This window comes from Palaemon carinicauda, chromosome 1 (genome assembly GCF_036898095.1).
Source record: "Palaemon carinicauda isolate YSFRI2023 chromosome 1, ASM3689809v2, whole genome shotgun sequence".
Classification (NCBI taxonomy): Eukaryota; Metazoa; Arthropoda; class Malacostraca; order Decapoda; family Palaemonidae; genus Palaemon; species Palaemon carinicauda.
In genome coordinates, this window is record NC_090725.1 from 174,137,149 (window position 1) to 174,163,212 (window position 26,064).

Consider the following 26,064-nt stretch of genomic DNA (forward strand, 5'->3'; position numbering starts at 1 on the left):
TGCAATCTGTTCGAAAACTCACACCTCAAAGAGAATCAATTCTGACCTTAAACAACCTCCTGGTAGATTCTATATATGTCCCAGAGTTACACTTTGGGCGAATAGATCGATACACTATAAAACAGGACATCAAAGGACTCAATCGATCCTTAAAGTGGAAAACCGAGCCAACTGTGAGAGGAATCTTTGGAATTAAGTTAACTAAAACAGCTGGAAAATGCTGGTGTGTGATTTTTGTACACTTCTGCCTAAAGGAACTATCAAGAATTAAAGGAAAACTTGCATAAAATTTGAGTTTAGATACTTTTGATATTTTTTGAGTCGGAGCCAATTTATCATTTAGTAATCTGTTAAGGTGCTTAAAAAAATAGTCGAAAAACAGTTTTTATTTGAAATAATCACATAAGTAAAGTACTTATTTAAGAAAAACTGTTTCCGACTAAATTATGTATTAAGCCTTTTAAGAAATTATTAAATGATAAATTGACTCAGTCTCCAAAAATAACAACAGTACCTAAACTCAAATTTTAGGCGAGTTTTCCTTTTATTCATGATGATTCCCTTAGATAGAAGTGTACAAAAATCATTCAACATTTTCCAGCTGTTTTAGTAAACTTAATTCACAGTTGGCTCTGTTTTTCACTTTAAAGATCGATTGAGTCCTTTGATGTCCTCTTGTGTAGGATCAACGTAGCATCAACCAAGAGGTTGTTGAAGGTCAGAATTGATTCTCATAGAGGTGTGAGTTTTCGAACAGGTTGTGAAATATCCAGCCAGAACATTTAAATATTCGCAGTCATGCTAAAATGGGTAAAATAGATATCGCCAATAAAGATTTTATCATTAAAGGGCAAGTATCTAATCACCACGATTCGCCTATTCTAATGTCAATTTTAATAAAAAGACTGGTTCCATCATTAAACACCCAAGCTTCCTACACTCAATTGTACTTTTCATAGTTTTCTTCGTTTTGTTTTGTATTTGTTGATGCCATTCAGTTTTTATTTGCGGTTCTGCAAGGTTGGTCCCACTTCTGATTTATGCATATTTCTACTTGAATTTTTTTTTTCACTAATTTTTACTTTTCTTATTAATTTGTATATTTTTTCTACTGTTTCTTAATGTTATTTATGTACTTCTTATTTGTAGCCTTGGAAGAAATGATAATGACGATCACAAAACGTCGGGATTTATAATAAATGGATTTTTAGAACTGCCTATTTCCCTGTCCATTTCGATTATATACATATACTATATATATATATATATCTATATATATATATATATATATATATATATATATGCATATATGCATATATATATATATATATATATATATATATATATATATATATATATATATATATTTGGGCTCAAGCCATGTCGTCCTGATGGAAGTTCCTATAGGGTAGCTTCCTAGGGTATATTACAACTACGGCGATATTCCCAGAGAATTTACCTTAAGGTACCAGAATTCTAACTCCTGGAGCGAGTATCCCTCGTGAAAGGGATATCGCGACATATCAGAGGACGTATTCTTGACACGCCACATGGCAATCTGCATCCTGGACAGAGATTTCGTCTCGTAGGAGGGATTGGCAAGAAACGAATTCGGGAAAGAAAAAGGGGAGCCGCTCCCAAGGCTTCCCTATCCTCCGATTCGTATGCGTGCCTGGCGCCAATCCTGGCGCCATCTGTATTCCTTTTTGCGTAGCTTTGTTTTTTCCTGTGTTTCTCGCAAATCTTGGATTTATTCTACTTTTCATGGCTTCTCCGTCTTCGTCGGCCTCTGATAAGTTGAGTATAATGTCTTTTATGTATAAATGTAGGCTCTTGGAAAATTTTGAGTGATTAATAGGATTAATCTTTGATACAAGAGCCGTAGCCTACCAGAGGCGTCCTGGACGCTGTCGCTCGCTAGGTATAAGTTTAGTTAGTCAGAGCGACATTCCTGGTTGTTTTGCTTTAATAAATTTTAGCTATTTAGCATTACATAGGATTTCCTTTCGTGCTTAGTATTATTTTGGCGAAGTATTCGCCATTCTGGCCTACGCTAGGCCATGTAGCCTAGTCGTTTGGTCCTAGTACTTCATGCATGATTTTGGTTTTTCCGAGTGTAATAAAAATTTTATTGAAGCTTTAGGCTATGTTTTATACATTTAAGGTTATGTTGATTACTTCCAAGATAGTATACGAGTGAGTTTCGGTGATTTAGGTAATCGATTCTCTTGGTGCCTAGGCTAAGTTGCTTATGGAGCCTTAGTATACTTTATCATACTCCCCGGTTGCTTTCTTTTCTTCGGAGAAGGTATGCAATCCCTTTCCCTCTGTTTAAGCCTTGGGCTTATCCCTAAGTGGTTTTTTCCGAATTTATTTTCGATAAAACTATACTGGGGTGTTACTGTACCTTCCTGTTCCTGTAGTATGGTTCAAAGAGGGACAGAACAACAGAGTTTTTTAGTCTGAGTCTGTGTTTGTCTGGCTTGGGGCAGAGTCTCCCTCGCTGGCCTGACACAGACAAAAAGGGGGCCTAGCCTCCTTAGGTCACTACCGAAGGTTTCTGTGGATATGATTCCTTCTTTTGTGATCTACCAGACTAGTCCTTGTTGCTGTTCTCGGGGGAGGATAAGTTTCTTTCCCTGGGAGTAGCAACACCTTCCTTGCTTTGGTGCTCTGGGAGCTGGCAAGTATTGCTGGCCTTCCCCCTTAGATCTCCCTTAGGCTAAGATAAGTTTCTTGGCTGCGGGTGATCTGTCACTAAAGCAAGGTTGGTAGGACCCTCTTGTCCCTTCCCCCTCTTTCTCCGTAATGGCCGAGCCATTACTGTACTGTACGTCGTTCTACATCTGGACCTAGTATAGGTTAGGATGTGGAATTGACTCAGCCCCTTGCCGGCCGGCAGAGCTGCCGGCCGGCAAGGGTCTTATATTTTTGAGTGCTGCCCGGACCTCTCTTGGTCCCTCATCCATGCCTGCCTGTAGAGCCAGACGGCATTGGTCAGGAAGCCTGAATTAGATTCTCCCCTTCCTTATATGCACTCTTTCGGATTGCCGGGCTTGGAGGTTGTGTACACTCTTATCCCGGCATCCATTCTATTTTTCTTCTAGTGCTGTACCCGACCCGGCTGCTGGCCTATGAGGCCGGCAGCCGGGCAGGTGTAGTCCTCTGGTTCTTTTGCTGCCGGCTGGCATCGGTCTTGTACCTTTGCCGGCCGGCTTATGTCAGCCCTTGTCTGCCGGTCACCAAGAGTGTGGCCGGCAGCTGGGTACTACCTTGTGTAGTTGCCGGCCGGCAGCCATTGCCGGCCGACATTGGCTGTTGCCGGCCGGCAGTTGCTGCCGGCCGGCATATGCATTTGAACCAGAGTTCTGCCGCCTTATAGCTGTTAAGTAGTATACTTTAAAGCTAGTTATGGTGTGTTACGTATCCCCCTATACTGTACTAGTATTCTTCAGTATAACATATACAGTAAGAAGAAAACTATGGTAAGGGTTTTGGTACAGCACTGTGTGTTCTAACACTATTGTGTTTTCTTGCACATCCCTTTGCTGTTGCCCTACAGATAGGAAAGTGAGTTCTTTCCTGTCTATTATCCAGGATTTTAAAATCATTGCTTAGGTGTGAGCTCCACCTGTTTCCTCTGGAAACCTTGCATTGGTTACTCTAGAAGAGATTAACCATTTGATTTTATTATCTGGAAGGCTGCAACAATGGGTTGTGAGGGAAACACAAGTGTGTGTCTTTCCTTTATGAATTGTTATGCTATACTATGCATATCCAGTGATACATAGTTCACTTGATACTCATGGAAATTTCTTCTCTTTACAGGAGGACCCTCCGAAGTGCGGAAATGTTTTCTGCAACGTCCGCAGCAAGTACCTCTGCGGACATGAGTTTTGTAGGAGACACGCAGCATGCGCTGTCTCCAAGGATAATCTCCAGTATTGGGACCATCAGGTATGTACTGTATGCACTAACCTGATTACTGAGGCTTTTGATTCCCCTAGGACGGCGGAATCAAGGGATATAGCAAGGGAGAAGCTTCGTACCTGGGTAAGGGTCTTCCAAAAGAACACCTCTGGCCCTTATCTTCCAAGTGAGAAGATGAGGGCGTATCTTTTTCCCAAGGCATGAGCTGATGCAGTGATTCCCCAGCCTCAAGAGGAGATCCCCCAAGATCAGGTCCAGGTGGACGTTGAAGTCGCGGTCGCGATGCAAGACATCCAGTTAGATGACAGGATGTCTGACGTGGACGAGCGTTTGGAACAAGACCTCCTGGCAGAAGGTCAGGATGAAGTTCAAGCCCCGGACGTCGTAGAGGATGAGGTTGACGAGGTGTCGGCTACTCCGGTTCAGATTCTGGAGCCTATTCCCTCAACATCGGCCGGTCTCCCAGTAGAACTGGGACAGGCCCTCTCTTCGATTGTTGGAATGATCCAACAAATGCAGAAGGAGAATCAGGAGAAGGCGGCTGCTATGGAACTGCGGATGCAGTCCCTGGCAGAATCACATGGGCCCCGGAAAAGGCTCAATGTGAAAGACCTTCCCTTATGCTCAGATGCTAACCCATGGAGGTATGCTGAGCACATGCCGATGACGACTGGAAAGATCGTCATCTCGGATAAGCTGGGTTCAGTTCCCCTAGAGGAGGTGGAATTCTGGCCCAGCAAGGCATCATATCCGGACTGCTATGTCCGGCTGAGAAAAGAACCAGCTTCAAGGGAGGAGACAGAGCCGAAGGAGGTCATAATCATGGACCACGCTAAGGCTCAAGCCCTACTTTCATCCTCGATGAAGGAGAGGGGCTTCTCTAACTCGAAGGTAGCTGCATTGAGCAAGAAGCTCCCTTCCTTTGTGTCCTCTCCTGCTAGAGCCTTCCCCTTTTTACAGAAAGGGTTTGCGGCTGTCCTAAAGGCAGTCGAGGCCGGCAAGCCTTGCCCCTCCCTGGAGGTGTGTAAACCCTTGTCGCTGGCCCTGCCTATGGACCACAAAGACTGGAAGGATGTCCATCTGACGTTCTCAGTGGGAAAGTTGGAGGCTGATATTGCCGGACGGCAATTCGGCGAGGACCTCCCCAAGCTGTCCGACTCTCTTTTACGAAGAGAGTTCGAGACAAAAGAAAGACTGGCTGCCTCAATGTCTCATCAGACTACTCTTGAGACGATGGCAAGTGACCCCAAGGTCCATGAAATGTTCATGGTGGTGGCTAAGACTCGCCTAGCCACAGTGACGAAGGACCTTTATAGCTTCGTCAAGGCAAGGAGAGCTTGTAGGGAGTTCGTGTTCACCGGGGCTACGGTGAGGCATGAGCCAAGGAAGTTAATCTCCTCCAACATTTGGGGAAAAGACCTTTTCCCTACCGATGTGGTCAAAGAAGTTGTTGATAAGGCCGCCGTGGAGAATAGAAACCTTCTCCAGAAGTGGGGCCTGGCTATCAAAAGAAAGTCTTCCCCGGATGAGGGTCCTCAACCAAAGAGGAAGAATATGAGGACTAGGCTACCGTCTCGGCCTGCCAAGCCCTCTAGACAGCAACAGTAACTGCAATTCCCATTGTCTCCAGTGTCCCAGATGGTGGCGCAAACCCCGACCACTTTTCAGTGGGTACCCCAGGCTGTGCCAGGTCAGTCCACGGCATTCACCCCAACGTTAGGAAGGACAGTCTTCTTCCTTTCGAGCAAAGCCTAGAGGAGCAGCCAGAGGCTCGTCTAGGCGCCCCTCAAGGGGAAGGGGATTCAGAGGTGGTCGTGGTCAGGGAGGCAAGACCTCAGGACGACAGTCCAAGTGAAATGATACCGGTAGGAGGGAGACTGATGAAATTTTCGGGATCGTTGGACCTTCGATCCCTGGGCCCAAAGCCTACTCAAGAATGGACTGGGCTGGAGCTGGTACAGCACTCCACCCCCGTGCCTTCGGTTTTTCCAACACTCCACCCCCGTTCTGGAGGAGTACGTTCAAGAACTGTTGGAGAAAAAGGTGATCCGAAAGGTGAAGTCCATCAAATTCCAAGGGAGGCTGTTTTGTGTTCCCAAGAAAGACTTGGAAAAGCTCAGAGTCATTCTGGACTTGTCACCACTCAACAAGTTCATAGTGAATTGCAAATTCAAAATGCTAACACTGCAACACATAAGGCCCTTACTGCCCAAGAGGGCATACTCAGTCTCTATAGACTTGTCAGATGCCTATTGGCAAATCCCAATCAGCCGTCGACTCTCCCCCTACCTAGGGTTCAGGCTACAACGGAGACTATACGCCTTCAGAGCCATGCCATTCGGGCTAAACATAGCCCCAAGGATTTTCACGAAGCTTGCGAGCGCAGCTCTCAAACAATTACGCCTAAAGGGAATTCAGGTAGTAGCCTACCTGGACGACTGGCTGGTGTGGGCAGCATCCGAGACCGAATGCTTGCAAGCTTCCAGTCAAGTGATCCAGTTACTAGAGTACCTAGGCTTCAAGATCAACAGAAAAAAGTCTCGACTTTCTCCATCCCAAAAGTTCCAGTGGCTGGGAATCCACTGGGACCTTTTGTCACACTGTTTCTCCATCCCGACAAAGAAAAGGAAGGAGATAGCGGGCTCTGTCAAGAGACTTCTAGATTCCGAAAGGATATCAAGACGCGAACAGGAGAGGGTACTAGGCTCTCTCCAGTTTGCTTCGGTGACAGACCCAGTGCTAAGAGCACAGCTAAAGGATGCAACCGGAGTTTGGAGAAGGTATGCATCAAACGCGCGAAGAGATCTGAGAAGACCAGTGCCGCCTCGGCTACGTACTCTTCTCAGGCCTTGGTCCCAAGCCAGACATCTAAAGAAGTCGGTTCTTCTTCAGCCACCTCCCCCGTCGATGACGATTCACTCAGACGCCTCAAAGGAGGGATGGGGAGGTCACTCTCATCGGAAAAAAGTCCAGGGGACTTGGTCCAAGCTATTCAGGACCTTTCACATAAACTTTCTAGAAGCTATGGCAGTGCTCCTTACCTTAAAGAAAGTCTCCCCACGTCACTCGATCCACATAAGATTGGTGATGGACAGCGAGGTGGTTGTGAGATGCTTCAATCGACAAGGGTCGAGGTCACCACCTCTCAACCAGGTGATGTTAGCCATTTTCCGATTGGCGGAAAAGAAGAAGTGGTACCTGTCGGCAGTTCACCTTCAAGGAGTCCGCAACGTGACAGCGGACGCTCTATCCAGGTTCACACCGATAGAGTCGGAATGGTCCTTAGACGCAGGATCATTCTCCTTCATTCTGAATCAAGTCCCAGAACTGCAGATAGACCTCTTTGCGACGAAAGACAACAAAAAGTTGCCCCTGTACGTGTCCCCGTACGAGGACCCCTTAGCGGAAGCAGTGGACGCGATGTCCCTCGACTGGAACAGATGGTCCAGGATTTATCTGTTCCCCCCTCACAACCTTCTGTTGAGGGTCCTCAACAAACTGAGATCCTTCAAGGGGGTAGCGGCAATAGTGGCCCACAAGTGGCCGAACAGCATGTGGTTCCCCTTGGCGTTGGAACTACAGCTGAAGTTTGTACCGCTACCAGATCCAGTTCTGACCCAGCGAGTCCAGAAGTCAACTGTCTGCGCTTCATTACAGAAAACCCGGACCCTGCAGCTCATGATTTTCTCGCCCTTGCGGTGAGAAAGCGTTTCGGGATTTCGAAAGCCAGCATAGACTTCCTAGAGGAATATAAGTGCAAATCGACTAGAAGGCAATATGAGTCATCTTGGAGAAAATGGGTGGCCTTTGTAAAGGCAAAGAATCCGCAGGAGATCTCAACAGACTTCTGCTTATCTTTCTTCATCCACCTCCATGGTCAAGGGTTGGCAGCTAACACGATTTCAGTGTGTAAATCTGCTTTGATGAGACCCATTTTATTTGCCTTCCAGATCGACCTAGGTAACGAGATCTTTAATAAAGTTCCGAAAGCCTGTGCTAGGCTCAGACCTTCAGCACCTCCAAAGCCCATCTCATGGTCTTTAGACGAAGTTCTTCATTTCGCCTCCCTGTTGAGCAATGAAGAATGTGCGTTAAAGGATTTGACACAAAAAGTTATTTTCCTATTTGCACTCGCGTCCGGGGCCAGGGTTAGTGAGATCGTAGCCTTCTCGAGAGAGGCAGGTCGTGTTCAGTTCCTGGATGGGGGGGAACTGAACCTGTTTCCGGATCCTACGCCAAGAATGAGTTACCCACCAACACCCTGGAGAATCTGCCCTCTGAAAGAAGATGCATCTCTATGTCCAGTAGAATGCCTAAAGGTCTATCTTCGTAGAACTTCAGACTTCAAGGGTGGTCAACTATTCAGGGGAGAAACATCAGGCTCAAATTTATCTCTGAATCAACTCAGAGCGAAAATCACATATTTTATTCGCAGAGCGGATCCTGACAGTACACCCGCAGGTCACGATCCGAGGAAAGTTGCCTCATCCTTAAATTTCTTTAATTGTATGGATTTTGAACATCTCCGTTCATACACGGGCTGGAAGTCTTCCAGAGTGTTCTTTCGCCACTATGCGAAGCAAGTAGAGGAACTAAAGAGATCTGTGGTAGCAGTGGGTCGCGTAGTTAACCCTACTGTTTAACTCTGCAAGGAACAGTGGTCTTAATTGGGACGATTGAGTCCAGGGTGAGTGTGTAGGTACATACTGTACTACAAATTAAATGAGGGCACCAAGTGCCCACATAGACTGTTCCTTTTCCAAAGGTGAACCTAGCATAAGTACAGACATGTGTGCCGAGCGTTTTTAACGCTAATGTGATTGATTTGTAATACAGACTTTTATGACTTGATACCTCGGTATCTTAAAAAAGTGGCATTTAATGTTTTTTCTTTCAGATAAACCAGTTCTGTTTACTATCATACTTATGCTTAAAGTTTTGGGTTATCCTCTTTTTATATATATATAATTGTTGTTAACCTGTCTATTTATTGTCTGTCAATAAACTTGTTCTTGAGAACCTTGCGTCTCTTTCACCTGTGTCAATTTATTGGTATAATTGAGCATTTATTCTATGTACCTTATCTGGGATAATTCTAATAGAATTGTTCTGTTATGCAAGCTATGTTGCATTGGTTTATGTAGTCCCCTAATGGGAGGACTCCGTCCCATAAAGGGACGAGGGCGGTTTTATTAGTTTCTTCCTATGCAGATATAAACCTTTGTCCAATACAAGTATTGTGTGGATTACTGGTCAATATATATTGACGCAGTGGTTCTTTACAAACTATGCTTTACTTAATATAGGGCGAGACCACTATATTAGCTTGCCTGGTATTCATACATAGGTATATGTACTCTTCGAGACCTTTCCAGAGTCTAGTAGGACTCTTCCCTGTAGGGGGCAGGAAGCTCTAACATAGTTTATAGTTAGTTGAAAAGATGTATAACGGTAACATCTTAGGTCTCTAGGTCTAGTCGACCGGGGAAAAATTACCTCCGGGGAGTACGGCACGTTCTGAGAATCCACAGATACAGTAATGCTCTGGTACACTTCCATCAGGACGACATGGCTTGAGCCCAAAAAACGGATTTTGAGCGAAGCGAAAAATCTATTTTTGGGTGAGATGGCCATTTCGTCCTGATGGACCCGCCCTTGCCTTTCTAAGAAAGGGCTGTAGGACCCCTCCCTACATACAGTATCTGTAGCACCTCGTGTACGGTACAAGGAATACAGATGGCGCCAGGATTGGCGCCAGGCACGCATACGAATCGGAGGATAGGGAAGCCTTGGGAGCGGCTCCCCTTTTTCTTTCCCGAATTCGTTTCTTGCCAATCCCTCCTACGAGACGAAATCTCTGTCCAGGATGCAGATTGCCATGTGGCGTGTCAAGAATACGTCCTCTGATATGTCGCGATATCCCTTTCACGAGGGATACTCGCTCCAGGAGTTAGAATTCTGGTACCTTAAGGTAAATTCTCTGGGAATATCGCCGTAGTTGTAATATACCCTAGGAAGCTACCCTATAGGAACTTCCATCAGGACGACATGGCCATCTCACCCAAAAATAGATTTTTCGCTTCGCTCAAAATCCGTTATATATTCCTACGAAGCTGGTCTTCATGAGAATAGGATATTTTACTAAAATATTTTATTTGTGTATTTAAGATATGTATAGCCAGCTTGTAAGGTGAGTTCCACGAGTTTAGTATTAAGTAATGTATGTGAATTACAGAAGAGTTTTGTCATTCATTTCATTGTATTTTCATTCAGTTACGTATATGTAAATTTATGTTATCTTGAAGAATTATATTTTACTTCATGTAGTTTTGTTATGAAGTCTTATGTAAACTGGTTTAGTTTTGCTGTATGACACACACAAGGTATAAGAGCTGGGGATTACATCATTTTTATGTTTCCATAGTGTTAGAAAAGACGAGAGAATTCTAGATTGATTTTTTTTTCTTTTTTTTACGAGAGGAAGGTGCGCGGAAGTAGTTGAAAGAAAGATGCCTCGCCAGCAAGGTTAATACCTCTTCTTAAAATTACTACATTGGCAACCTAACGCTGCTAGAGCCATGCCCCCATGCCACAAGATCTATTTACTAGAAATTTTTGGACGAGTTAAGTCAATATATATGGAACCCGCTCTCCTCTTAAGTGTATAGAGTGTATCCTCTAGAAAGTTAATAGCGATTTCTATCCAATTTATATCGTGTGCAATGTTATCCTCACATTAGCGATATTATTGGATGATTAGTTAAAAGTGTACTGTGTTAATGTAAGTACGTTTTATCATAGAAATCTTTTTAACGGTCCTTGTGAGATTTAGGTTAAATAGTGAAGTGTATATATTTTGCTTAACCATTCGGTAATCTTGTGGGAGCTAAAGAACGTAAGAGTATAGTTAATTATATGTAAGTATAAATTTTATTCATTATCCATAGTGGTAAAGTGTCAACTTTTTCATTATTTCTCAAAATTAAATATATTTTACAAATTAATTTCTAGTGAAACAAGTGATTGTATAATTTTTATATTATTATTATTATTATTATTATTATTATTATTATTATTATAAGCTAAGTTATAACCCTAATTGTAAAAGCAAGATGCTATAAGCCCAAGGGCTCCAACAGAGAAAATAGCCCAGTGAGGAAAGGAAAACATGAAAATAAAATATTCTAAGAAGAGTAACATTAAAATAAATATCTCCTATATAAACTATAAAAACTTTAACAAAACCAGAGGAAGAGGAATAAGATAGAATAGTGTGCTCGAGTGTGCCCTCAAGCAAGAGAAATCTAACCCAAGTCAGTGGAAGACCATGGTTTAGAGGCTATGTCACTACCCAAGACTAGAGAACAATGGTTTGATTTTGGAGTGTCCTCCTAGAAGAGCTGCTTACCATAGTTAGAGAGTCTCTTCTACCCTTACTAAAAGAAAAATGGCCAATGAACAATTAAAGTACAGTAAACAAAATTGAAGAAGAATTATTTGGTAATCAGTGTTGTCAGGTGTATGAGGACAGAGGAAAATATGTAAAGATTAGGTCAGACTATTCAGTGTGTATATGTAGGCAAAGGGAAAATGAACCGTAACCTGAGAGAAGGATCCAATGTAGTACTGCCTGGCCAGTCAAAAGACCCCCATAACTCTCTAGCGGTAGTATCTCAACGGTTGGCTGGTGCCCTGGCCAACCTACTACCTAGTAGAGTATCATATTTCGCTGTCTCAGGTCTAGTTCTGATTTAAGTTTCGGGTGATTCACTTTTTTGTGTGTGAATTCTCCTCTATTGTAATATTTTATAGAATATATTTATTTTTTTTAAAGTGTGCATTATTTCGAAAACCAATTTTTTTTTCTCATTACTTTGCTCGTATTCTCTGACTAAGAACCGAAGTAATAGGTTGGTTTTAGAAAAGTTCACGTAAAAAAAATCATCCAGTTTTGTTTTAATTGTATTTAAGGGTATTTCTGGTATGTATCAGTTATATGTAAAATAAAGCAGGTGATGTTGGAAGTCGGGAAATGAAGTGATTCTTTAGTCGTAATAGATATTTTTTGGTACACAGGCCTAGGGATCGAGCGAGTCTGTTTGAATAATGGTGATAAGAGATATGTATTTTCAATATTATCTTAATCAGTTTAATGTTGATCAGATTCTGTGTATTGTTAGGGTGTATTATCAAAAAAGGTATAATTTTCTGTAAAGTACAAGATGGAAGAGTTTAGTGTAGAAGAGTTTTTGGAAAACCCAATTGTTCAGGAATTATCAGTAGCTAATGTAACTAAAGCTCAGTGGCTCTCTATTTTAATTGCATGTGATGGCCATGCAATGAGGGGTATGATTAAAGCCGAAATCAAGTGTCTAGCCCTAGAAGCGTTGACAAACTCAGAAAAGTTGTCAGAAGAAGATATTGTAGCAGCTCGCAAACTGTTGGAGAAGGCTGAAACAAAATTTGTAGCAAAGCAAGAATCAATTGACCTAGGAACTAAAGGAAGGAAAGCAGAAAGGAATATGGAGGCTGAGATTAGACGAATTACAGCAGAAGATAATTTGAATAAGTTGAAGATGAATGCAAAGTAGGAAGAAAGAGAGAGAGTGAGAAGAGGCAAGAGAATTTGCAAGACAAGCGAGGGAAATGGAAGCAAGACGGGAAGAAAAAAAGAGGAAGAACAGGAAGAACAGGAGGAAAGGGAGAGAGATGAGGCAACAGAAACTGCATGACATACAAGGGAATTGGAACTGTTGAATGCACGTGCAAGGTCGGCAACTCCTATGGAGATGACCCCTCCAATGCACGATCCCATGTTTAATGTAACAGATGCATAATGGTTAATTCAGAAATTCACAAAAGAAGCTCTGGACGAATTCTTCAATCACTGGGAAACAGTCGCGTCGATGATGGAATGGCCCGAATATGAATGGCCTGTGTTCTTGCAGAGTGTCCTTATTGGAAAAGGACACAGTGTGTATCTCGCCTTTTCTCAGGACCAGAGGAAGAAGTAGCAAGAAGTTAAAAGGAGCGTGTTGCAAGTATATCAGAAGACCCTTGAATATTATAATGAAAGATTCAGAAGTTTGCAGAAGGACTAGATAATGCCTTTATTTGATTACGCTTATAAGGTACAACAGTGTTTTAAGAAATGGAAAGAGGCAGTTAAAGTAAGAGAGAGGGCTTATATAGAAGAACTAATAGTGTTGGAATAATATTTTTGAGGAATTCCTGTACATATTCGAACGTACTTGAGAGAGAGAAAGAGATGATGAAACTTGATAAAGCCGCTTTGCTGAGTGAAGATTATGACATTATCGGTCGGAAACCGTTCTATGGTATAAAGTTCCAACCAAGTGTCAAGTATTCGTTGACCCATGGAAACCAGTTCAGTAAAAACTATGTGAACAATGTTGTTGTAGCCTGATTGGCAGCGTCTCTGTTTGGTGTTTGCCAGACGGGGGTTCGAGTCCCGCTCAGACTCGTTATTGCCCTTAGTGTCTGCAACCTTACCATCCTTGTGAGCTAAGGTTGGGGGGTTTGGGGGATGCCTAGAGGTCTATCTGCTGAGTCATCAGTAGCCACTGCCTGCCCTCCCTGGTCCTAGCTTGGGTGGAGAGGAGGCTTAGGCACTGATCATATAATATATTTTCAGTCTCTAGGGCATTGTCCTGATTGCTGGGGCAATGTCACTGTCCTTTGCCTCTGCCATTCATGAGTGACCTTTAAACCTTTAAACCTTTAATAGTTACAGTGGAAGTACCATTGGTACTAATCCAAAGCAAGATGTGACAGTGCCACTACAGCAATCATCGAATCGTCCTCCTTCAGGTATTGTGAAAGGTGTGCAGAAGATTATATCGTCTGTTATAAGTATGGCAAGAAAGGCCATATCAGTAAGGAATGTTGGTCAAATCAACAGAAAGCATACACCCATGAGGTTAAGGATATTTCAACTTCACAGAAGAAGACGAAGAAGGAATTGGTAAGTGTTGACAAGAAAAAATAGTCCAGCTAACGTTTACACGATGAACAGGACAACCCCAAACAGCGTGGATGCCTTTAAGCTGTGTATATATGAAGGTATGTTAGCTGCTCTGGATGGAAGGGTGACACAGGATCTAATCAAAGCAAGGTGACAGGAGGTGTACACCAGATGGAGATCCAGTCATTTTGAAGGGAATAGATGGTAAGTAGGTTACTCCTATTTGCCGTTTGAAACTGTCATGCAAGTTGATGACAGGTCATTTAGATTTTGTGGTAAATGATTTCATACGCTGTCGAAGGAGCGAAGGAGTAGAAGTCCTGGTGGGAAATGAGGCTATAGGAGCGCTCTTTGTGCCTTGTCCCATTGTAAAGGAGAAACCATTGAAGTATAGTCCTACGACTGAACACTAGAAGGGCTACCCATATCTGTTTCCTACTATCTATGCATATCAGACCCTATGACATACTGTTTTTCGCAAATATCTTTGAAACGAAGACTCGGATCAACATGATGCTTTAGCACAGAGTGTTTCACACACCCCGCTAATTTTTAACACTGTTGTACACTGTCAAATGTGGTTAATTATGGCGTTTACTCTTGACTGTGAAGTCAAAAACCTGCGTGAGCTACTACACATTCGAACAGGTGAGGCGTGACGTATTTGTGACGTCTATCCACCCACTACCTCCACTCCTGGCTTCCCCTACTCCCTTTCCTCCCCTCTTAACCCCCTCCTTATCCCCCTACCTCTTTCTCCTCCATACCTCCCTTACCCCTTCCTCATCCCCCACCTCTCTCTCTCTCTCTCTCTCTCTCTCTCTCTCTCTCTCTCTCTCTCATAAGGGAATGGCTGTTACCTCTCTCTCTCTCTCTCTCTCTCTCTCTCTCTCTCTCTCTCTCTCTCTCTCTCTCTCTCTCTCTCTCTCTCTCGAGGCTACATGGTATATGAAGCCAGACACTAGTATGACGAATTAATGACAGATTAATAAAAATTATATGCCGAGTAAAGTTTGATCGTTTATGCAAACAATCGTAATCGACGTTCTTGCTTCTTTGACGGTTATACCGTATTTGGTAAGTGCAGAAGGTAACAGTGATGAGGAAGATGACCTGTTTGTCGAGAGTGATGAATATTAAAAGTAAAATATGTGGTCAGTTATTTATAGTATTAATCCAGCCATCATATACTCGCTGTCTATTTATGTCTGCAATGACTTCTTAACATATGGCAGCCTTTTCCTAATATTAGAATAGATTATTCATATATTTATCACTTCAATTTCGTTTTAAGTTTTTACTCTGCATCGGATTCCCACTTCAGTTCCACCCTTTTCCTTTCCATCTCTTACACAATTTCTTATAAATGACCAAGCGTCAGCTACAACCTTCATCCCATCATACGTTCAACATAACCTATGGGTATTAGGGTCGCATACTCGTATAACTTTCAATGGTTGTATAATTGTCAAACAAACCTCATACAATAATTAAGCAACAACAAGTTGCGCTGGAACAGGAATCAGGGTCATACATAAAACACCCTACCATACTTAACATATATACATTCGAGTTATCCGCCATTATAAATAAGTCATATGTGTGCATAGCTTCATTTCTTCGTGTGCAGAGAGAGAGAGAGAGAGAGAGAGAGAGAGAGAGAGAGAGAGAGAGAGAGAGAGAGAAGGGGGATTGAGGGAGATGAAAGGGAGGTATGGAGGTGAAAGAGGGCGGGAATAGGGAGTAGGAGTAGGGTAGGAGGGAGGGATGGTGGTAGTAGGGGAAGGCAGGGGCGGAGTTAGTGGATGAATGGACGTCACTACTACGTCACGCCTCACCTGTTCGAATGTGTAAATGGCTCACGCAGGTTTTTGACTTCACGGTCAAGAGTAAACGCCATAATTAGCAGCATTTGACAATGCACAGTAGTGTCAAAAATTAGCGGAGTGTGTGAAACAATCTTTGCCAAAGCACCATGCTGATCCGAGTTTTCGTTTCAAAGATATTTGCGAAAAACAGTATGTCATAGGGTCTGATATGCATAGTAGTTTTTTTGAGACTAGGAGTATGGTGAAGAAAGTGGTTGTAGAAGAAGATAGAGAAACTGAAGGAGCGACAAACTTGGAGGATTTTTTTTATAAAAGAAGAGGATACCCATGATAGTACGCAAGAGGAGAGGTCCCGAGAGAGCCCGAGAGGAGAGGAATGACTGATGAATGAACAGCAAGACAAGGAAGCGATGGATTTGGAAGAGATAGAGAGCTCAGCCTTAGAAGTAGGATAAGTGAGTTTTGAAAAGGCTAATAGTATTGCAACGGAGGGATACGACGTTAACAGAGTTATTGTACCATGTGGTGGATGAAATGGAGGTGCAGCAGTCTCCGAACTTTTTTTTTTCGTAAAGGGGGATTTCTTATGAGAAATCATAGACCCCACTGATATCCCAGGGAATGCTGGATGGGGAATATACCATCAGATATTGATTCCCACACCGTTGAGAAGACAGTTGATCACCGTATCGTATGAGACTAACACATGGGAATAAGGAAGACGACGGAGAAGATTGTGAAACACATTTTCTGGCCTAATATGCATATGGATGTGAGCCAGTTTTGTCATATATGTCACGTTTGTCAGATGGCTGGAAGGCCCTATATCTTCAGCAAGGTAATGATCGACACTGTGGGGCCATTACCAAGAACGGAGAAAGGCAACGAATACATGTAAACTTTAATGTGCCCAGTGACGAGATACCCTGGAGCCATACCCGTCAAGAACATCAGTGCCAAAGTAATCGGTGAGAAGTTACTAGACTTTTTTATTAGGTCGTGTATTACGGAAATAGTACAGAGCGACCAAGGAACACATTTCACTTCAAAATTGTTTCAGGACGTGATGAAACTATTAGATGTGAAACAACTGCCTACTGCTTATCACCCAGAGACCCAAGGTGCCTTAGAGGGATTTTATCAAACCCTAAAGAGTATGATAACCAAGTTCTGCAACTAAACAAGAAATGAATGAGACATCAGATTATCATTAATGTTATTTGATTTGCTCAATGCTTATCAAGAAAGCATACAATGTAGCCTTTTTGAAATGGTGTTTGGTCATGAAGTAAGAGGACCTATTAAAATGTCGCCGCGAAAATGGAAAAGTCGAGAGGAAACAGATGAAGAATACGTAAAATAATTTGATGCAAAGGATCGGCGAGATAAGAAAGTTTTCCCTTGAAAACTTGAAAACAAGCCAAGGAAAAATGAAGAAAAGTTCTGATATGAAAAGTATGGATAGACAGTTTGTGGTAGGACAACAGATGTTGGTTTTCTTACCGGTAAGGAGATTCTCCTTCATCAACAAGTTTTAAGGACCATTCTGGATTTTGGAGAAGATCAGTGACCTGACCTACGTTATCACAATCCCAGGAAGAAGGAAAAGCCAAGGGAAGGTCGACGTTAACTTACTGAAACCATACATAAATGAAAACGAGACCGAAGCTTCACAAGTGTGTATAGGCTAAACCATTCCCTCCACTGAAGATGACAACGGACATGAGGCAGGAGCTGTAAGCAAGGTGAATAATTTGTCCATCATTCAGAACTTGTTAAAAGGCTATCATCAAATTCATTTGGATGACAACACAAAATTGTTATTAGCTTTTAAAACCCTTTTTGGTTTATATCAATACACAGTTATACCATTTGGTCTAATAAACGTGCCCGCTACCTTTCAACGAGTGATGGATAACCCTCTAGGATTGATTGAAGGAGTAGGCATATATCTCGATGATATTGTGATATATTTATTGGCCTTGGAAGAACATCTCCGAATCCTTGAGAAGGTTTTTCAAAAGCACCGAGGAACACATTTGGCAATTAATCTGGAGAACAGCAAATTTGGAAATGCAACTGTTAGGTACTTGGGATTTGAAGTCGGAGGAGGATAAATCACCCTGGTAAGCGCTAACATGGAAGGAATAAGGAAAGCCTCACCCCCCCCAATGTGGAAGCAATTACAACGATTCTTATAAATGGCAGGATTCTACAGACTTTTTGCCCAAAATTTTCTGCTGTAGGCAAGTGTAAGGAATCCTTCGATTGGATAAAGGGCATATTAACCTCGAAACCGATACTGCAAGCACCGGATTTCAACAAAAAAATTCCTTATCCAAGTGGATGTATTGGACAATGGGATTGGAGCTGTCTTATTGCAAGAAAGCAAGGAAGGAATTCTTCACCTTGTCTGGTTTATGTCGTCGAAGCTGAAGAAGCATCAACAAGCTTACCCAACAATTCAAAAGGAACTACTAGCACTAATTACAGCAATAAGAAAATTTGAAGTGTATGTAAACAGACCAGAGAATGAAGAAATTACAATTTATTGAGATCACAATCCTTAAACTTTTGTTAATAAAAGGAAGAATAATTATTGAAGGTTAACTAGATGGTCGTTATGTTTACAACTATATTTTGTTAAAATAAAGCATATATTAGGTAAAGAAAACACTGCTACAGATTATTTACCTCGGGCTTAATCGGTGGATTCAGGCCCGGAATAGATAATCTTTTTGGGGAGAGCTATCTTACGAAGCTGATCTTCATGAGAATAGAATTTCTTATCAATGTATCCTATATGTGTATTCAAGAAATGTATAGAATGCTTGTAAGGTGAATTTCATTCACGTAGGATTAAGTAATGTATGTAAATTAAATAAGACTTTCATCATTCATTAAATGTATTTCCGTTCAGTCTCGTATATGTAAATTTATGTCATTTAAAAGAATTAATTTTTATTTCACGTAGTTTTGTTACAAAGTTTTATGTACTCTTGTTTAGGTATGCTGTATGACACACACGAGGTATGAGCACGAGGGATTACGTCATTATGTTCCCACGTGGTTAGAAAAGACGTGAAAATTGTATATTAGTGGTTTTTTTTTATGTTACGAGAGGAAGGTGGATAGAGTTAGTTGAAAGGGAGTGGCCTGGCAAGCAAGGTTGAACACCTTCAAATTACTACATTGGCAACTTTACGACGCTAGAACCATGCCCCCACGCAACGAGAATGATTTAATTGAAATTTCTACACGATATAAGTGAATATATATACGACCTAGCAACTCATAAGCAGCATAAGAGACCCAGCTTATCCCTTTGAAAGAGGCAACGTTTGTCATCCCTCTCTCCTCTCAAGTGTATATAGTGTACCTTCTCAAAAGTTAATAGTGATTTCTATCCGACGTATATCGTGTGTAGTGTTGTTTGAATGCTAGTGATATTATAGGATGATTAGTTAAAAGTGTAGTATGTTTATGTTAATGTAAATAAATTTTATCACATAAAATTGTAACTGGCCCTGTAAGATTTCGGTTAAACAGTGAAGTGTATTTATTTTGATTAGCCGTTCAGTAATCTTGATGCAGCCAAAGGTTGTAAGAGTATTAGCTAAGCATATGTAAGTGTAAATTTGATTTATTTTCCATAGATGTAGAGTTTCAACTTTTTCATTAATTGTCAAAATTAATTTTTTTTTTTTCAAATTAATTGCCAGTGAAACAATTGATTGTATATTTTTATAGAGTATCATTTTCCTGTCTTTATATCGGGTCTAGTTGTGATTTAAATTTTGAGTGTTTTATTTTTGGTGTTAAATCTTTTGAAATGTTATAACTTTTTATAGAATATATTTATCTATGTAAAGTGTGTATTATATTGTTAACCAATATTTCTTCTCGGTACTTTGCTCGTATGCTCTGACAAAGAACCAAAGCACGAGGGTTGGTTTTAGAACACTTTACGTAAAATAATCATCCAGTTTTGTTTTAAGTGTAAAGTAAAGAGACCTTTTAGATATTCAGTGTTCAAATATATTACCGTCTGGAAGTTGCTAAATTTTCTCAGAGCTCGGATGTGTGTATATATATATATATATATATATATATATATATATATATATATATATATATATACACACACACACACACACACATATATATATATATATATATATATATATATATATACATATATATATATATATATATATATATATATATATATATATATATATATATATATATATATATATATGTACTGTATATATGCGTTGTGTGTGTGTGTGAATGTGTAGGTCTGTCTCTGATTCTGGGCCTGTATAGATTTTTTCTCTCAAGTACATTCGAATATGTTCAGGAATTCCTCGTAAATATTATTCGAGTACTAGTAGTTATTCTAAATCAACCATCCCTCTCACTTTAGCTGCCTCTTTCCATCTCTTACAACATCGTTGTACCTTATAAACATAATCAAAGAAAGGGATTTTTCGTCCTTCCGCAAACTTCATAATTTTTCATTATAATATTCAGGGGTCGTCTGGTACCCTTGCAGCACGCTCCTCTTGACTTCTTGTTACTCCTTCCTCTGGTCCTGAGATAAGGCATGATACACACTGCGTCCTTTTACAATAAGGACACTGCAATAACACAGGACATTCATCTTCAGGCCATTCTATCATCGACGCAACCATTCCAAAATGATTAAAAAATTTGTCCGAAGCTTCTTTTGTGAATTTCGGAATTAACCGTATTGAGCAAATAGTGGTGCCTTCTCAATTTCAGAGACAAATATTAAATTTATCTCATGATGATTCATTCTTTGGTCATTTTGGTGTCTGGAAGACGTTCCATAGGTTGGATAAATGTTTTTGGTGGCCAGAAATGAAATCGTCAGTAAAACAATATGTGAAAGAATGTCCAGTGTGCCAAGTGGTAGGTAAACCTAATCAAACAATTGTAAAAGCACCTTTATATACCATACCAGCTATTGGCGAGCCATTTAATGATCTAGTAGTTGATATAGTAGTCCCTTTGCCTAAAACTAAAACAGATTTTATCTATTTACTGACTGTGATGGATAGGGCATCACGATTTATCGAAGCCATTCCCATGAAGAAAATCACATCTAAGGCTGTATTTGACCAGTTGGTAATTTTCTTTTCGAGGTATGGAATCCCTTGTAAGATACAAACTGATTGTGGAACTAATTTTACTAGTAAGGAATTTCAAAGTAAGTGTGCAGATCTGGCCATTCTGCACACTACTAGTGTTCCTTACCATCCAAAGAGTCAGGGAGTGGTGAAAAGATTCCATCAAACTCTTGAATCAATTTTAAGGAGATTTTGTTATGAGCATGGAGAGGAATGGGATAAGGGTCTTCCTTTTGCTCTCTTTGCTCTTAGAAGTCATCCAAATTCATCGACGGGCGTGGCTCCTTTTGAATTGATCTTTGGACATAAAATACGGGTCCCTTTAGAAATTTTATAAGAAGTTTTGGAATCTGAACAGATAAAGGAGACGAACGTGGGTGAATTTTTTAACCTTAGAGGAAAACTTTCTAGCGCCTGGAAGTTTGCTAGAGAAAATTTAGCTAGCTTTCAGGCTACTATGAAGAGTAATTATGACAAGAGAACTCGAGCACGGTCGTTTGAGCCTGGGGAATTAGTTTTGGTGTTGGGTACTGATCCGGTTAACTTCCTTGAACCAAGGTATAAGGGGCCATGGAAGGTGTTGAGGAAGTTATCCGATCTTAATTATTAAATAGAAGCTCCCGGGACCAAACGAAAGTGTCGAGTTTTTCCCATTAACAGACTGAAACCTTATGTCACTAGTAGATCTGATCCTTTGGGAAACGGGGTATGAATCGGTTTCTTTGGTGGCAGAGGTGCTTCCTGATGGGTCTGAGGAAATAATCAAGTACCTTCAGATGCTCTATCCAAGAATGTGCAATGTTTGGATGGGTTAGATGAGCATCTGAAGCACCTTAATCTATGTCAAAGAAGGAAAATAGAAGGTTTAATTCATTCTTTTTCAGATTTGATTAGAGACTCTCCTGGATTGACTAGTTTAATTGAACATGATGTGGTAGTAGGAGAAGCTTCACCAATTAAACAAAGCCCTTATAGACTAAATCCCACTGAAATGGATATAGTCAATAAGAAAATAGAATATATGTTGAGGCATGATTTAATACAACCTTCTGTTAGTCCTTGGAGCTCCCCTATAGTATTGGTGAAGAAATCTGATGAACAACATCGGATGTGTGTGGACTACCGTAAAGTTAATACGCATACTAAAAATTATTCCTTTCCTCTTCCTAGAATTGATGACTGCATAAATCGCATTGGTTCAGCAAAGTATATCACAAAATTGGATTTGCTCAAGGGCTGCTGGCAAGTTCCTTTGTCAGATCGAGCAAGAGAAATTTCAGCATTTGTCACCCCATTCGGCTTGTATGAATGTAAGGTCATGCCATTTGGGATGAGGTATGCTGCTTGTATTTTTCAAAGATTAATGAACCGTGTGGTCTGTGGATTAGAAGGTACTGAGATTTACATAGATGATCTTGTTGTCCATAGTAATGATTGAAAAACTCATTTACTCAGGTTACGTAATGTTTTTGAAGCCCTCCGTACTGCGGGTTTAGTCATTAACCTTGCTAAATGCGAATTTGGTAAGGCTAAAGTTGTGTATCTGGGTCATGAGGTTGGTCTGGGTCATATAGCCCCAAAACAGGCTAATGTCGAGGCTATAACTAATCTAAAGAGACTGTGCAATGTCTGGGAAGTTCGAAAGGTGCTATGTATGATAGGCTACTATAGAAGGTTTGTTAGGAACTTTTCTGACATTGCTCGTCCCTTGAATGATCTTTTGCAAAAAAATAAGAAATTCATTTGGACTAGCAAGTGTGAAGAAGCATTCATTAGAATTAAGATTATTCTCATGTCTAAACCTATTTTGATTTCTCCGAATTTTCAAGCTCCCTCTATAATTGCTGTTGATGCTAGTGATATAGGTATTGGAGGAGTTCTCTTTCAAAAGGGTGAGGACAAGGTGTACCCAATATCCTACTACAGCAAAAAGTTGTTAACGACAGAGCGTAAATATTCAACTATTGAGAAAGAGGCTCTCGCCCTGATCCGTACCATATCTCATTTTAAACCATACTTAACTAATCTTTCTTTTCCAGTGGAGGTATGGACGGATCATAATCCGTTAGTGTTTATTGAACGAATGAAAGGGTCTAACCAAAGGATTTTACGTTGGGCCTTGCAACTGTAAGAGCTCAACTTGGTAATTAAACATATTAAAGGATCTGATTACAAGATCCCGGACACCTTGTCTAGGATGTAAAGTGTTTATTTTTGTTGGTCTTTCCCTGCCTCTTTCGCCCTGCTCGTTTCTCTTTGTGTTCATTTAGAGTGAAAGCAAGGGCTATCTTTATGGTTTGTTCCGACGTTGTTCGGTTGTTTCGTTTATTTATACGATATTTTTTTTTTTGCCAGTTTTGTTTTTAGTTTAAGTATTAGCTGTAAGAAATATTCATAGTTTCTTATTAGCTAATAAGTAGAGGGTTATAAACATTGAGTTATATACATTGTTCATCATTTATTCTTGATGTGTTTTATGTTCATTTGAGTTATATATATTGTTCATCATTTATTCTAAATATGTTTTATGTTCATTTCAGATTGACCGTGGTCATTGTTCAATAATAAAGACATTTGAATAAATGGACCAAGCTCTTATTTATGACCACGGCCAGAGATGGATTCAGGATAACAGATATTGTGAATGACTAAATCCTAAGAACTAATCAAAATGCCAGCAGTAGGATGTCCAATGCCAGGCTGTGATTACGTCACGGACGACCTTGTGGCCGCCATCGTAGCTGCACTCATAACTGCTCACTGCACCACACATGCTCCTGGACAAGCTGCTAAAGTAGAAAGAGTTAAAAGACCCACAATATCGACAGCGGGAACAAGTGAAGAATGGGCACATTTTCAATCACGATGGTCTGACTATGTAGACGCAACTAAAATTGAGGGCCGTGATCGTGTGGTACAGCTTCTAGAATGCTGCGAAGAACAACTTCGAAAAGACTTAACACGATCAGCTGGTGGCAGTCTTACTAACAAGACTGAAGTAGAAGTGATGGGAGCAATAAAAAACTGGCAGTTCGAGAGGAAAACACCATGGTAGCTCGAGTGACTCTACACAACATGCGTCAAGACCGTGATGAGCCTGTGCGACGTTTCTGCGCACGACTTATAGGACAGGCTAGTGTTTGCAAATTCCTGATAAAATGTCCAGGATGCAACGTTGATGTAAATTATACTGACACAATAGTGAGAGACGTATTAGCACGCGGCATATGTGACCCTGAAATACAATTAGATCTACTTGGTGATAAGAATCAGGACATGGCATTGGAAGAAGTTGCACAGTTTGTCGAAGCTAAAGAATCTGGTAAACGATCTGCCTCCCGACTATTAGACTCTCAAGAGGTCCAAGCAGCGGCCAGTAGTTCATACAGAAAGGCAAAACAAACTGCTGTCAAAGATAAAAACGAAGTTTGCTCATACTGTGGCAAGAAAGGACATGGTAAAAACACTCCTGCACGTGCAAGAAAATCAGAATGTCTAGCTTACGATCATAGATGTGAACACTGCAACCGAGAAAATCACTTCGAGAGTGTTTGCCGTAGTAAGGGCAAACCAAAAGTGAAACCCAGTGCTCACAATGCCAATGACTACGAGAATGCGGTGTTCAACACCTTGTGCAGCGTATCATCAATCTCTAAACGACACACCAACAAGACATTGGCTTTGGACCACCATCTGTATGACAACTTATCTGATACTTGGATAAAGAGACCTTCCAAATCTCAACCTTTCATAAATCTGACAATCAGAACGTCACCTAAGGATTACGAAGCCTTGGTTTCCACCTTCAAGCTGGTACACATGCTGTTCGTATATCTGCAATGGCAGACACTGGCTGCCAAAGCTGTCTCGCAGGTATCAAGGTCATCCACAAACTTGGCCTCAAGCAAAGTGACCTCATTCCTGTAACTATGAAAATGCACGCTGCAAACAACAGAGGCATTAACCCTGGATAGGTACGGTCCTCGGACACCCCTTTAAGGGTATACTCGGACGCGAACGACCCCGACGCCAAAAAAAATTCTTGAAAAATCAGTTTTTGCAGTAACCTCCTTTTTTCTTTTGCCAAAAAAACTTCAATGAATGCTTAAAACAACTGTAAAGATAAATACTACTCATCTGCAGAAAAACTATTTATTATAAATATTTTAAAAAATTAAGTAGAAAAAAAAGACCTGACATAAAAATTCATAAAAAAAAAGTTTATACATATATACACAAATCCTTTTAGGAATTGATTCTTGAATGTTTAGGACACATCTTGATGTATTTTGGATGAAGTCAGACCCATGGAGGTGAAGATCTGAAATGAGAAAAAAAGGGTAACTTTTTTTGGCCAAAAAATTTTCCAAATTTCATGAATCTTTTTGGGTACCCAAATGAAATAGGAAGTGGCTAATTTTTTTAGGGAATAAACATATGTTATCCTAAAATAGAAATATGTAAAAAAATCTTCATTATTTTGTAAATTACATTTATATCAGGGGCCATATCTAAAGGTAATTTTTTGAGTACTTGGAAATTTCGTAAAAAAATACATATATTTAATATATAATATGATATTTATGCAGGTAAAAATATACCAAAATATCACAAATTCTATAGGGAACAAGAATATATATAGATAGGGCAGCTTACGCTTCGGATATGTCCACAAAATGGCCGCCAACCACACTGACTCAGACTCCCTAATCTGCCACTTGAAATGTAGGAAGGGTATGTCAATTTCAAGGTGTTATTTACTAATCTAATTATTATTGGATATGCATAAAAATTGTATGGTGGGTTGCTGGATAATTTTCGATTATTTTACGACTATAAAATTAAAATTCTGACCCCAAAAAATTTTTTTTGAAGGGAAATAAAATCGAAAAAAAAAAATGTAAAACAATATTTTAGCTAAAAAAATTTGATGATATTCAATCAAAAAAAAAGTAAACAAAATTTTCCGACAAATAAACATCTAGAGGAATCATTACTCTGTGATAGTTCCTTAGTACGTAGTAATTTTGAAAGAATTGGGAAAAAACGAAAAAATGGCAATCACCGGAAAATCGAACACATACCTATATATACGCGATATCTGGCTAAAAAAAAGATAGGCATGGGTAGCCAGATCATCTAGAAACACTTTCCAACACTATAA